Source organism: Canis lupus, chromosome 1, assembly GCF_048164855.1.
Source record: "Canis lupus baileyi chromosome 1, mCanLup2.hap1, whole genome shotgun sequence".
In the NCBI taxonomy this organism is placed as follows: domain Eukaryota; kingdom Metazoa; phylum Chordata; class Mammalia; order Carnivora; family Canidae; genus Canis; species Canis lupus.
This window is the reverse complement of record NC_132838.1, coordinates 81,269,021-81,281,227: the sequence shown is the minus strand read 5'-3', so window position 1 is coordinate 81,281,227 and position 12,207 is coordinate 81,269,021. Positions and strand designations below refer to the sequence as shown.

Genomic DNA, 12,207 nt, shown 5'->3' with positions numbered 1-12,207 from the left:
ATGTCTTTGCCTCTCTCTGTGTGTCTCTCATGAATAAATAAGTAACATCTGAAAAAAAAAGTCTGTGTTCTTTGTATAAAGGTCCCTTCATTTAGAGAAGAAGCCTGCTCCAAATTCCCCTCCTGAACTAGAAAGGTTGTCCTTCATGAGACTAACAGAGGTTATACGTTAACGCTGAAATGCAAGGAGCACACTGGCTTTTGTAAAAGCATGTCACATGCCAAACGCTGTTAGAGGTGGGGAAAAAACCCACAAAAACAAATCAAGTGTGGGGTTTCCCAAATTATAATCACTTAGCTCATGAAATGAGAATAAAAAATAAATACATATATTTTAGGAGTCTTCCAGTAAGGACCGGAAAACCTGTGAGACAAATTCTAAAAGAGCTGTACTGCTTGTGAATAATTTTCTTTTGTTTTTTTTTTTTTTTTTTTTTTTTTTTTTAACCAGAAGTGGTGGTTTGATGTACTGCTAAGGTCTTCTTGGCAATGCCCACGGGAATTCAGTATATGAGATTCCACACCAGATGGAATGAGAATCCATTTCATCTGTCATCAGTCCTTCTGGACAGTTCCAGAAGGATTGAAACCTTGGCAGCAAGCATTGAGTGTTGCTTGTATGTGGGGGCAGGTCATCGTTGTGACCCCCTCCTCGAGCCTTTCTGTAGCAGTGATACCCAAGAAACCAGAGGGCTGGTAGGCATTTAACATCTGTTTTCATGTCTGGTAGAGCAAGACCTAATATAAAAGCATCCATCTTTGTTTCCCCTTTGGTTTAATTTCCAGAATGGTGCATATGCCATTCTTGAGGGAACCTCTGCGGCCACTCACTCCCCTTGTGTAGCCCTCTGTCTTATCTTAAATGGAGCTTAAGAGCATCCTTGAGACCCTCCCACAGAGTTGATGACCAGGCCTTGGAATCATCCCGATTCACAGCCCCTTGGCTTTACCTAGCTCTGCGGAAACTCCTGTCCAGGGTGTTAACCTCCCTGAGGATGGGGATTGTCTCTGGCCAGGGAGAAAATGGTATCTTGTAGCCTCAGGCTCTTACTGCCTTGCAAGCCACAGGACCGTGACTTCCCTGAACCCGCTTCATGCAGGAGGAACTGTAATCTCAGATAAGGGAACAAAAGTCCTCAACACTTGGAACCTGCGGAAATTGCAGAGAAGCCAGCTCCCTCCTCTCCTGGGTATGAGAATCCTGGATGGGTTAGGCAGGCACCAGCCCTGGGCCAGGGCACATCGCTCTTGGCATCACCGATTTCCCCAATTATGGGAAGGCCCCATGTGGAAGAGGGAGGAAAAGCGTGTGGGTTAGCATAATGGGGCCCTCTGATCATTTGTCAGCTCTGGATTTGAGGAAGGGGTAGAGTCATCTACCCAAAGAGAGACAATTGCCTCCGTCTAGACCAGGATTTCTTACTGGCAGCACTGGTCACATTTGGGTCTGATGGTTGGTTGTCGCATCTTGTGCATCATTTGGCGTTTAGCAGCATCCCTGGCCTGGGTCCAGTAGGTGCCAAGAGCACCTCCCCAGTTGTGACAACCAGAGATGTCTCCCGACATCGTCAGAGGTCTCCAGGGGACAAAGTGGCTCTGGTCGTGAGCCCCTGATCTGGGCTTAGCAGCGACATTGGTGAAGTCAGGCGTTTTATTTTATTTTATTTTTTTACATTATGTCCTCTCTGGCTAATGATCTCAGTGAAGTTAAAACTAATAGCGGCTTCTACTTGGTCACCGGGATAGCAGAACGTGCACTGATCTGCCTTGAGATGACAATTTTCCTGTGTTTTACCTAATAAATTCTTTGTGATGCCTGGATTTTGAGCACCCCAACAAATCAGCGTGCACATAAGGCAAAGAAACCCCAAACAACGCGCTCCCTGATTGCTGGGGAGGGGGCATGTTTTCTTTCCCCTCTCTCCTGGATCCATGCAATAATTAGCCAAAGTAAAATGAATATTAGCTCATGCTTAATTGCCTTTACAGCGTCCTCGCCGGCACTGACCCAGTAGTGCTAAACCAATTATTTTTTGAACTTTATGGCTTTAAATAATCCTTTGCTCTAAAATTCCCTGTACCCCTCAGCTACTTAACCACAGGCCCCTCTGCCCTAAATCCTTTTCTTATACTTTGTAGCTTTTTAAGCAAGGCCTCTCTTTAAGAAGACATAATCCCTTCTCTGTAGAAAACATGAAAGACCTTGAACAAATCAAGATTTCTCCATGGAGAATTCAGCTAATCCTGTGCTTAGCTCCTAACAAGGAAATCCATCTCTCCACCAAGCACGCCATTACCCGGACTAATGCCTGACTTGAATAACAAGCAAATTATTGTGCTTTTAATTGTACCCTGCTCGGTCACAAAGCACATCTGAGAGAGGAATGTGCCGAGCTTCTCCAGGAGAAACAGGTCATGCTTCTAATCCTCCTTTTTTGTCGCCTTCCCCTCCCCCATTCCAATCCTTTCTCTTTCCAGCAGGGGCAGAGGGAGGAAAAAAAAAAAAAAAAAGACAGCTAAATTATGTTTAAAATGGAAGAGTCTAAAGGAAGAAAAAAGGTGGTAAATACTGATTTGGGAGAGGATGAATTATCCACAGTCTCTGCAGTGGGGCTCATTTGAAGACAATCAATTGGTGTTATCATAACCCGATTACTGAGGGCAATCTTTGTTACCCTCAACCAGGCTCCTCAACCCTATTGACATTTCGGGTTGGAGAATTCTGCTGGGGGGCTGCCCTGTGCATTGTAGGATATATAGTGTATATATATATATATATATATCCCACAATGCTAATATATAAGTATATATATTAGCATATCATATATATATATATATCTCCTACAATGCTAATACATATATTTTAGCCCCCAGGTTCTGACAATCCAAAATGTCCCGAGACATTAGCAAATGTCTCGTGGGAGCAAAAACTGCTCCTGGTTGAGAACCACTACCCCAAAGCCTTCCATATTGGGATTTCTTTGTGCTCCCCGCCCCCCACCTGTACACAAACCCCAAGAAAGTCATGGTTCCTATAGTATAATGCGAGAACAACAGCGATCTTTATTTAGGATAGAAAGAGTAGGAAGGAAGAAGGCATGTGTTCATGTGTGGTCAGAGACTGGGAACACCCCTCAACACCAAGATCAGAAAAAGTCCAAGGATTTGGTCGTTTCTGGCTTCCATTCTGAAGCGGCAATGCCCCTGGTGAGCAAGCTTCTTTGAATGCCTCCACCTTGTGCATTTTTGGAATTGGGTTTGCTGAGGGGGACCTGAGGGGTGATGGGGAAGCCTCAGAGATGAAAGAGCCTGTCGTCTGAAGGTGCTGATGCTCTCCGCCCTTGGTACTTAGGACACAAGAGAACTATCCCGATTCAGGGATCCCCATTGCGCAAGCAGTGGCCCTCCCACTTTGGACCTGGAAATCAAGACCAAAGAGAACTACCCACCAGAGAAGCATAATGCAACCATCGCGTTGCATTTTCATTACAGCCATCGAGGCAAACATTTTCTGGCCCCCCGAGATGCCAAGGGGCCTTCCTATTTTGGGTAACTCCCAAGCGGCCTCAGTGCTGGTCCTTCCTGGCTCTGAGCAAAAGCCGGGCCGGACCGCGCTGCGGCGAGCCCCGGCGTCCACTAGATGGCGGTGCACCTCTGCTCTGAGGCCGGCGGCAGCTCGCCAGCCCTCTGGGCCGGAGCAAGACAAGTGCCACTGGCCTTTCGGAGACAGCCGTCTCCTCTCATTGTTGGCACAAACAGCCCCAAACAATTGTACTGACCACACAGCTCCAAGCCACATTCCAGGGCGCTGCCGTCTGCTCGGGAGTGAATGCTGGGAAAAGGAACCAAGCTGCTAATTTGCTTGATTGGGGAGAAAAAAAAAAGATCTTCAGTAACAATAGGTGTAATTTATTTTTCCAACAAGAATAGGGGCGACGCCGTTTCGTGCCCCCCACTCCCGACTGCTACCATAAATGAAAGCAATCACCTAATTAGTCCTGAAAGGATCTGCTAAAAATCAAGCTGAAGTGAGAAATCTGGAAAAAGATGTGATTTCCTTGGGAGGATGGGGGGGGGGGGGGTGGCAGGGGGATGGAGGGTGGGGGAAGGCCTGAAGTCCACTGAGGCCGCCCCTCCCCCGCCCCGACCCCTGCAGTCTGGGGGCTGTGCTGGCCCAGGCTCTGGGAGCAAAAGAGGCTCAGCGATTTCTCCAGGCCATTCATTTTGTGCAGGCGAATGACTTTCTAAACCGCGGAAAAAGAATCCGTTGGAGAAGACATATCTGTGAATTCCTTTTAAGATGTTACAGATGTAGATGAATTGGCTTGGGAAAGAAAACACAGCCCTGGTGGGGCCTGGCCACCCCACCGATGGGGCGGTCGGGCGGACCCCACAGGGAGGTTCTTGAATGCCCTCTTCCCTGACACACAATGAGGGACATTACAGGCAAATCTGCAACCAAGTTTGGGTTTAAGTCATTAAGAAATACCCCAAAGGAAGAACATAACATAAATGCCTAGTTGAAGATTTTGGTTTTCGCACGTCTTTATTAAGGGTCTCTCCCCGACTGTCTCTGCCCCGATGTATGAGGCGCTCCCTATGAGAAAAGCCAACTAATAGAGTAGGTAAGTGCTGAAATCTTCCACTTGAAGGCTCCACAAATTGAAGTCACCAATTTATTTGTTCGGAGAGGACTTCTGGTTTTTTAGTTAGATATGGCTTTAATTGAAATACTTTACTAATGCGGTTTATCACAACTGTAAACTGTCAGTTTCCACAGCTGTTGCTTTTTTAGAGCAATCTGGCAAATGTGTGTGGGTAAAAACACAGACTTGGAAGGTTGAGGAAGAGCCGGCTCAGGCTTGCTTTCTCCCACTTAGCTGGCCCACAGGCCCCTCACCCCCGCCAAAAACATATGCTCCTCTTCCTTAGAGACACCCACTTTGATTCTCGTGAGCATCTGTTCTTGGCTGCTGAGCAGCCAATCCCTCTCTTCTGGGAGAGGCACCTCATTTTCTTTTGGGGAGCGACATGTATCTCAGTTAATGGGGCTTAGTGGAAATTGACCCCACTCTCCTGTGGGGTCAGGTGCTATGGGGTGGGCAGGCAGCCCAGCTATGGCCAGGAGTCTTCTGTTTCACTCCTCTTGGCCACAGTGGTTGACTTGTAGGGTTATCAGAATCAAAATAATGAACAAAACAGGATCCCTGTTAAATTTGAACTTCAGATAAGCAATCATGATTTTTGTACTGTAAGTACTCTCCAATATTGTGTGGAACATACTTACACTAAAAGAAATGTTTATCTGAGTTTCGATCTTAAGGAGACATCCTTTGTTTTATCCGGCCAACTCTGTTGGTTCTAAGGAGAATGTCTGACCAAAGCAGGACAGATAAGAATCAGTCTTGGACTTTGGAGCTTTGCAGAAAAAAAAATACTAAAGACAAAACTGTTGGGGTTGATAGGCCGGTAGGGTATATGCTTGCAGGGGCTGGTGGCCACCTTTGCTGCCAGGTGGGGACAGCTGTAAGAAATGGAAGCCAACTCCACAACGCAGACCTGTTTCATTGCAACAGGTGGATCCAGCTGTTCCTGAAGCTGGCCTTGTGTTGGGTGGAAGTCAGGGTGCTGATGGCCCGGCAGGATTGTGATTTTCTGCCCCTTGAGCCAAGGAGGTAGAGACAGCAGTGCCAGCATGGTCCCACTGGGCATGGCTTCTATTCAGCTGTAGGAGTGGTAAGTGGATTTTTGCTACATGTGGGCCCTTCCTTCTCCTGCATTTGCTCTTCTAACCATCATGGCTGGATACAGGGACTGATACAGTTGGATTTAGAATTGGAAACTTGAATTTCAAATTTGCTTCTGTTTGATTTTGAGTGGTTTAGGGTCATCGTAACTCTATCAAGCAGAGTATCTTGGTCTGAAAACTAAGGACAGGGCTTATCTTCATCCGTTCAGGCAGCTATGCCAAAATACCAGAGCCTGGGAGGTTTATAAACAATAGCAATTTATTTCGCACAGTCTAGAGGCTAGAGGTCCAAGATCAAGTTGCCAGCAGATGGGGTGTCTGGCAAGGGCCCGCTTGCTGGTTCACGGGTGGTCTTTTTGCTGTGCTCTCACATACTGAAGGGAATATGAAGGGGCCCTAATCTCCTTCATGAGAGCTCCACCCTCGTGTCCTAATCCCCTCTCAAAGGTCCCACCTCCAAGTACTATCCCCTTGGGGTTTAGGATTCTGTATAGGAATTTAGGAGTAGAGAGGGCTGAGGACTCAAACATTCAGTCTACAGCAGAAGTGAGCTCCCCATAGGACTGGGGTGAGGATTCCATGAGGTCAAGTACACAAGCACCTGTCATGGGGCTTGGTGTGAAATTAGGTGCCCCGTAGTGGTTTTCCATCTTTTCTTTCCCCTTCTGAGAGAATATTCCTCTATAACTTACAAAGAACAATAATCAAAGCCTGCAGATGAGCATTGCCAGTGGAACAGCTGTTCCCGTAATCACTGCACATCAGGTGATTGTATATACTTGGGGGTTTGCAGGCATTTTCACAACTTCTCACTTCTTCTTCGGGCACAAAGGCTCCCCTCCCTTTACTTTGGTTTTCCTTTTATTGCATTTTCAGGACCAGGACTTTGCTTTGTGAAGTGGGGTGTCTGGGTGGCTCAGGGGGTTGAGTGTCTGACTCTAGAATTCAGCTCAGGTCATGATCTCAGGGTCGTGAGATCAAGCCCTGAGTTAGGCTCCATGCTCAGTGTAGAATCTGCTTGAGATTCTCTTTCTCCCTCTCTCCTTTTCCCTGCTCATGTGCGTGTGCACACGTGCTCTAAAATAGAATAAAATCTTAAAAAACAAAGGATTTGAAACTTGGTTACAATCTTCCCCTTTCTCAGTGACATTTACCCGATTTTAATTATTTGGATATTTAAGGTTGACTATCTTCTGTTAAGGTTGGTCCGTTTAACCAAAATGCAAAAAGTGAGGGTGACATCATGTTTGGGTAATGACAACCCTGTAGTCGCCGTGGAATTTTCTGGAACATAAAGAGGTAGGTTTGGGACATCTCAGGGAAGAGGACAGACTTGGAATTTGCTTTTTAGAGCTGGAGGAATCCTTGAGATCACCTCCTCTTCTCTTTTTACATGGTGTCTGATGGGTAAAATAAGGAGCTTCCAGAAACTTCCAGGGTTGGGGGAGGGATCTTGCCCCAATAAGCCAGTGACAGGACTGGAATCCAGGCCTCCTGACAGAGACTTGGTGAGCCTGGCAGCGCACACATCCTGGGAGGACACTTCCAAGAGGTTTCAGTGGGTCTGGTTGCTTTGTTCTGAAACCCCGAGGTCTGTTAAATCCAGATGGGGATGTGTCCCCAGTGATGAAGAAGGTCTTGGAAGGGACAGAAGGTCCCTTTGTTGTATTTTGATAGAAAGATTCATCAATCAGAGAGATCATTCCCTCTCCACCTCTCTACCTCTTCTCTTCCTTTGTTTGGCTCAGGATGGGAAGGGGAGAACCAGTACCCTCCAGTGAAACAATACAGGCACCTCATGGTCAGTGCCAAGTCTCATTTTTAGCTGTGGGTTTGGCCAAGTTTCTTAACCTGAGCCTCAGTTTCCTTGTCTGTGAGATGGACAGAATCCTGTCTCCTGTATAGAATGCTTGTAAATGAGATTAAATCCATAATGTATAAGGTTAAATACATTTTCTGGTATATGATAGTTGGTCCATTAATAGTAATTCCATTGTCTTCATGATCTCAGGAAGGCTGGTGGGAGGGGGTAGTGTGAGAATTGCTAACGTTGATGTTTATTTTATTTTTTAAAATTAATTTATTCATGAGAGACCTAGGGAAGCAGAGACATGCACGGGCAGAGGGAGTAGCAGGCTCCCTGCAGGGAGCCCGAAGTGGGACTAAATCCCAGGACCCTGGGATCACAACCTGAGCCAAAGGCAGATGTTCAATCACTGAGTCACCTAGGCACCCCTGGATGGATGTTTAGATGCACGATAGTGTCGGCTACCACTAGAACAATTGCTACATGTCAGACAATCCCCCTGAAAGCCTTAGGTTTAATCTATCGAATCAGCAGCCTTATGAAGTAGGCATTATCTCCTTTTTTACAGGTGGGAATACCAAAGCACAGAAAGGTTAAGTGATTTGCCCAGAGCCACGTAGCTTATAGCACAGAAGCTGTATTCAAACCTTAGAGGCTCCTGCACCCTGGGAGGACAGGTGAGGGGTCAGAAAAAAGGGAAGAAAGGCATGTGTCCAGTCTTTGGATGGAGCTTTTACTTCAGTCTGATGCGAATCTGTTTAGGGAACTGGGGTCAGCTACAGGTGCAGCTTTTAGAGGCTAGTAAAAGACCCCCTCCAGCCACCCTTTGAAACATGGACTTGTAGCCTCATTTGGAAGCTTTCAAGATCAATCTTTCCTTATTATTCCCCAAAGCTCTCTCTATGCATTTAGTGCTTAAATGGCAAAACCCCTCTTTTTCTAGCCAGTTGGAGAACATAGTTCTTGAAATCCTCACTTGGGGTGGATGGAAGGCTAGTATCACAGATTCAGTGGAAGGGAGGAACTTTCTCAGGCTAGCTCACACTGTGATACCAGTAAACAAAGGACAGACCTTCCTCCTTGCATAACCGACGGGATCCTCCACCCGCCTCACATGTAGTCAGATCATGCTTAGCAGTCCAGTCTTGTTTTTGAAGTTCCTTCATCTTGCTCTAAATCAGCTGGAGTTGAGTTTGCCTATAGGCATGGGTCTAGGAATTGACTTGGTCCAGTTGGGTGGGTCCTGACTCCACACCCTAGGCACAGAGAGACAGTGAAGTGGGGGTCACTGGCAGTTCTAGGATCTCTAGGATCTTGGTCTCTGATGTTCTGTTCTTTCTATGAACTGTTGTGTTTATTCTATGAAATGTGACTCTTGTCCAGCTAGGATGGCTCTGTCTTGTCTATGTTGCCTGTACAGTCCAGGTTCCTGCTCAGGCCTCAGAGACAGCAGGGTTGCAGCTTTCTTTGGCTGATCCTTAACTGTGGGGGTAGAGTTTAGAGAACCGTTGTGCCAGGACCAGCTCTTTCCCTGAATCTTCTGACCCTAGAGTGGAGCCTGGATCGGATTCTGGCTTTCCTCTCTTCATGGTGAGCCTCTTTGAGGCCTCTGGGCTCTTTCCAGCTGGATACCTGGAGTTTTCAGTCATGTTACATGTCAGAAGCAGACAAGTCAGGGCCTTCGTTCTTTCCACTAAGAAAACCCTTGGGTCCCTATGATAGACACTAGTGTTGCTCGCAGGTGAGAATATTATCAAGAGGAAGGACTTTCCTTCTTTAACATATTTATGTCAGGCTTGGTCTTGTGACTGGCTTTGGCCAATGAAATGTGTGTGGAAGTGCGATGTGCACCACTTCTAAGAGCCTGTGCGAAGTTCTGCACACTTGCTTTTCCTTTGCCTTCCTGATGATGAAAGCCAGTGTCTGGCTCTGTTTCTGTCAGGGTGGGCCCTAAAGGCAACAACAAACAGAGCCATCTTGCTGACCCAAGTTGTAAATGTCACATGGAGCAAAAATAACCTTTGCTGTTCTTTCAAGCCACGGGGCAGTTCTGGTTATTTGTTACTGCAGCTTAGCTCTGTGGGTTCTGACTATAATTGTATGAAGGCATTAGCCTCCCAATCTTGCTGTATCCCGATACATAATGTGTACTTATTGCTTATATTTGTATTATGAAGGATACTCAAACATTCAGAAAAGTCCTGTCTGAAGGGAACTCTGGGTCCATCTAGAAACTTTTGTTCTTAAACAGTTTAGATGTACTTACCAGCCTCCTACTCCTTGTGACCATGTGAGAAAGTATGTAATGGAAGGACTTGAATAGAAGTTAGCTGGGCTAAATCTTCAAATTGACGGAGTGGGTTAATATGCTTACTGCAGTGATAGTCTTTTCTTTTTATTAAGATAAATGTGTTCATCAAACGACTCCTGGAAGGTAATTATCACTGTGTTATATAGACTTATTCCTACTGCCTTTTCCTAGAACACTGTCCCATTTGTGAACTAATTTAATCTGTTCAGCAATAAAGAGCATTAGATCTCATTTTATGTTCATACCCATTTTGTAGAAAAGACTCAGGGCTGAGGTTTGGCCAGCTCCAGTTTGTGGGCTCACCACCTGTTTTTTCAAATTGTTTTTGTTCAGACTCAGCCATGCCGTTCATTTCTGTGTCGTCAATGACTGCTCCTGTGCTCTGACGGCAGAATTGCCTATTGGTGACAGCCCATATGGCCTACAAAGCCCCAACTAATTATCTGGTCCTTTAAGAAAAAGTTTGACTCTTGTTGGAGAGCAAAGAGGGATAATAACTTGCCTAAGGTCACAGAAGAGCTCCTAAGTGGCAAAGCATTAGGTTCTAATTTTCCACTTGTGGGGGAGTGGTTTGTTCATTTTGTCCACCATCGCCTGCCTTATTTCAAGTATCATAAAAGAGACGGAGGCTGCCTCCCCCACCAGATCCCAAGGCAGAAGCAGACTTTCAGGAAAATTTCACCCTAACAATGCAAGTGATGTCCTGTATTGTCAAGGCAGGGGAAAGCTGAAACTCCAGGGAATGTGGGGAAATGTAAATAAAGAACATGTATCACATCCCTGAGGTATCTGAGCTGCAAGTAATAACTTTTGAGAATCTACAATACAGGTTGACATGGTTTTGTGATATATATATATATATATATATATATATATATTTAATTGTAGGGTTTTAGTTTTCTATCTTCTACTCGGGAGTGCAATTAGCCGCATGCCATGAGAAAAAAAAAATCCACCTCTTTTGTAGAACTCACCCAAACCCCATTTCTCAAGAAGGTCAAGGTTATCACAAAATTAGAGATGTTAAGCTTTACAAATGCCTCCAATGAAGCCACATGTATTTACACTTGAAGGTTAAGACATCAAACCTCTGAAAGTACCCTGGGTTTTCAAAGTGACATGTGTGTCCCCGATCTGCTTGAATTTCTTTCCAGAAGCATATTGGGAGGCTTAATTCCAGTATATTTTATGGCTTCTCGCACAGCCAGAGATTGCTTTATTTCATTGCATAAATAACAAAGATCTTCTGCACATTCCTTTATTTCCCCCTTCGAGCAACCAGAATTGCAGCAGATCTGAGCTTTGCGCACATCTACTTGAAATAAATGTGTACCGAAGATGGGGGAATAATAAGGACTAACTTTTATGGACCTCTCTCATTAAAACTCACCTTCAAAAAACACTCCTGCTCCTTCCTTATAATCAAACGACACCTCATAACCACCTAACCATTTTTAATATTCTCTAGACTCCACTGAACTAGGCTGAAGCTCAGACAGTGTCTAGCTAGTCAGGGGGAAAGTGTCTACCGTCATATTTAAAAGCGGTTATTGGGATCGGTTTTACAGGCAGTGGGCTAGGACAATTCAGAAACAATTGCTTATGTGATAGTTGGAGGATTTGTCCCTGTCAAACAGTTAATATTGCTTTAATACATGAAGTAGGCTGTGTAAGACGGCAATAATGAAAAATGTCAGGAAAGACAATATCAATTGTTATTCAACATCCACATTAAAGATTACTTTTTTGTCAGTAGCTTTCAGAAAATGTATTTTCCATCAGATCTGATTGCGTTCGTCTTTGAAGTGCTCCATCCTCCCGGTAGATTTAATGTGACATCTAGGCACTTTTTTCAGTGCCCGGGCCTCTGAGGCGATTCAGAGAGGCACAACAAGCCATCACAGGTTTATCCTCAAAGGCCGACACTGTCTGTCTGATTTATTGTAACTTGAAGAATCATCTCCAGCAAAGCATGAGCCTTGCTACCCATCCACAGCGTCAGACTTTTATCAATTCATTTGTATGCAGCCGGTACCTCTTAGAACCAAGAGCCCTATAGCCACTCATGGAAAATGCATTACCTGCGACTAATCCTTTTTATCTTTAAAGTCTGTATTTTTTATGTATAAGTCATTTTGGGTTATCATAAAATATACATAATTCTCCCCCCCTCCCCCCCTCAAAAAAAAGACAAAATGGGAAGGGAATATATAATAAGTTAGGAGCGTGTGGTGTTCTTATCAGCAATGATTCTAAATAAACAGCTCTCTTTATGTAAACACCAAGGGATATAAAGCTGTGATTACTTTCAATGGGAAATAGGAATGCTTCCATTTTTTTT

At 45.1% G+C, this 12,207-nt stretch overlaps 1 non-coding gene across 1 annotated transcript; it reads right to left on the bottom strand.

Annotated features, from left to right (window-relative positions):
* Positions 1–335: 335 nt before the first annotated feature.
* Positions 336–397, bottom strand: LOC140608943 (U7 small nuclear RNA). The gene has a single exon (XR_012010934.1). It is a non-coding gene; the product is annotated as a U7 small nuclear RNA (small nuclear RNA).
* Between the last annotated feature and the right edge of the window lie 11,810 nt (positions 398–12,207).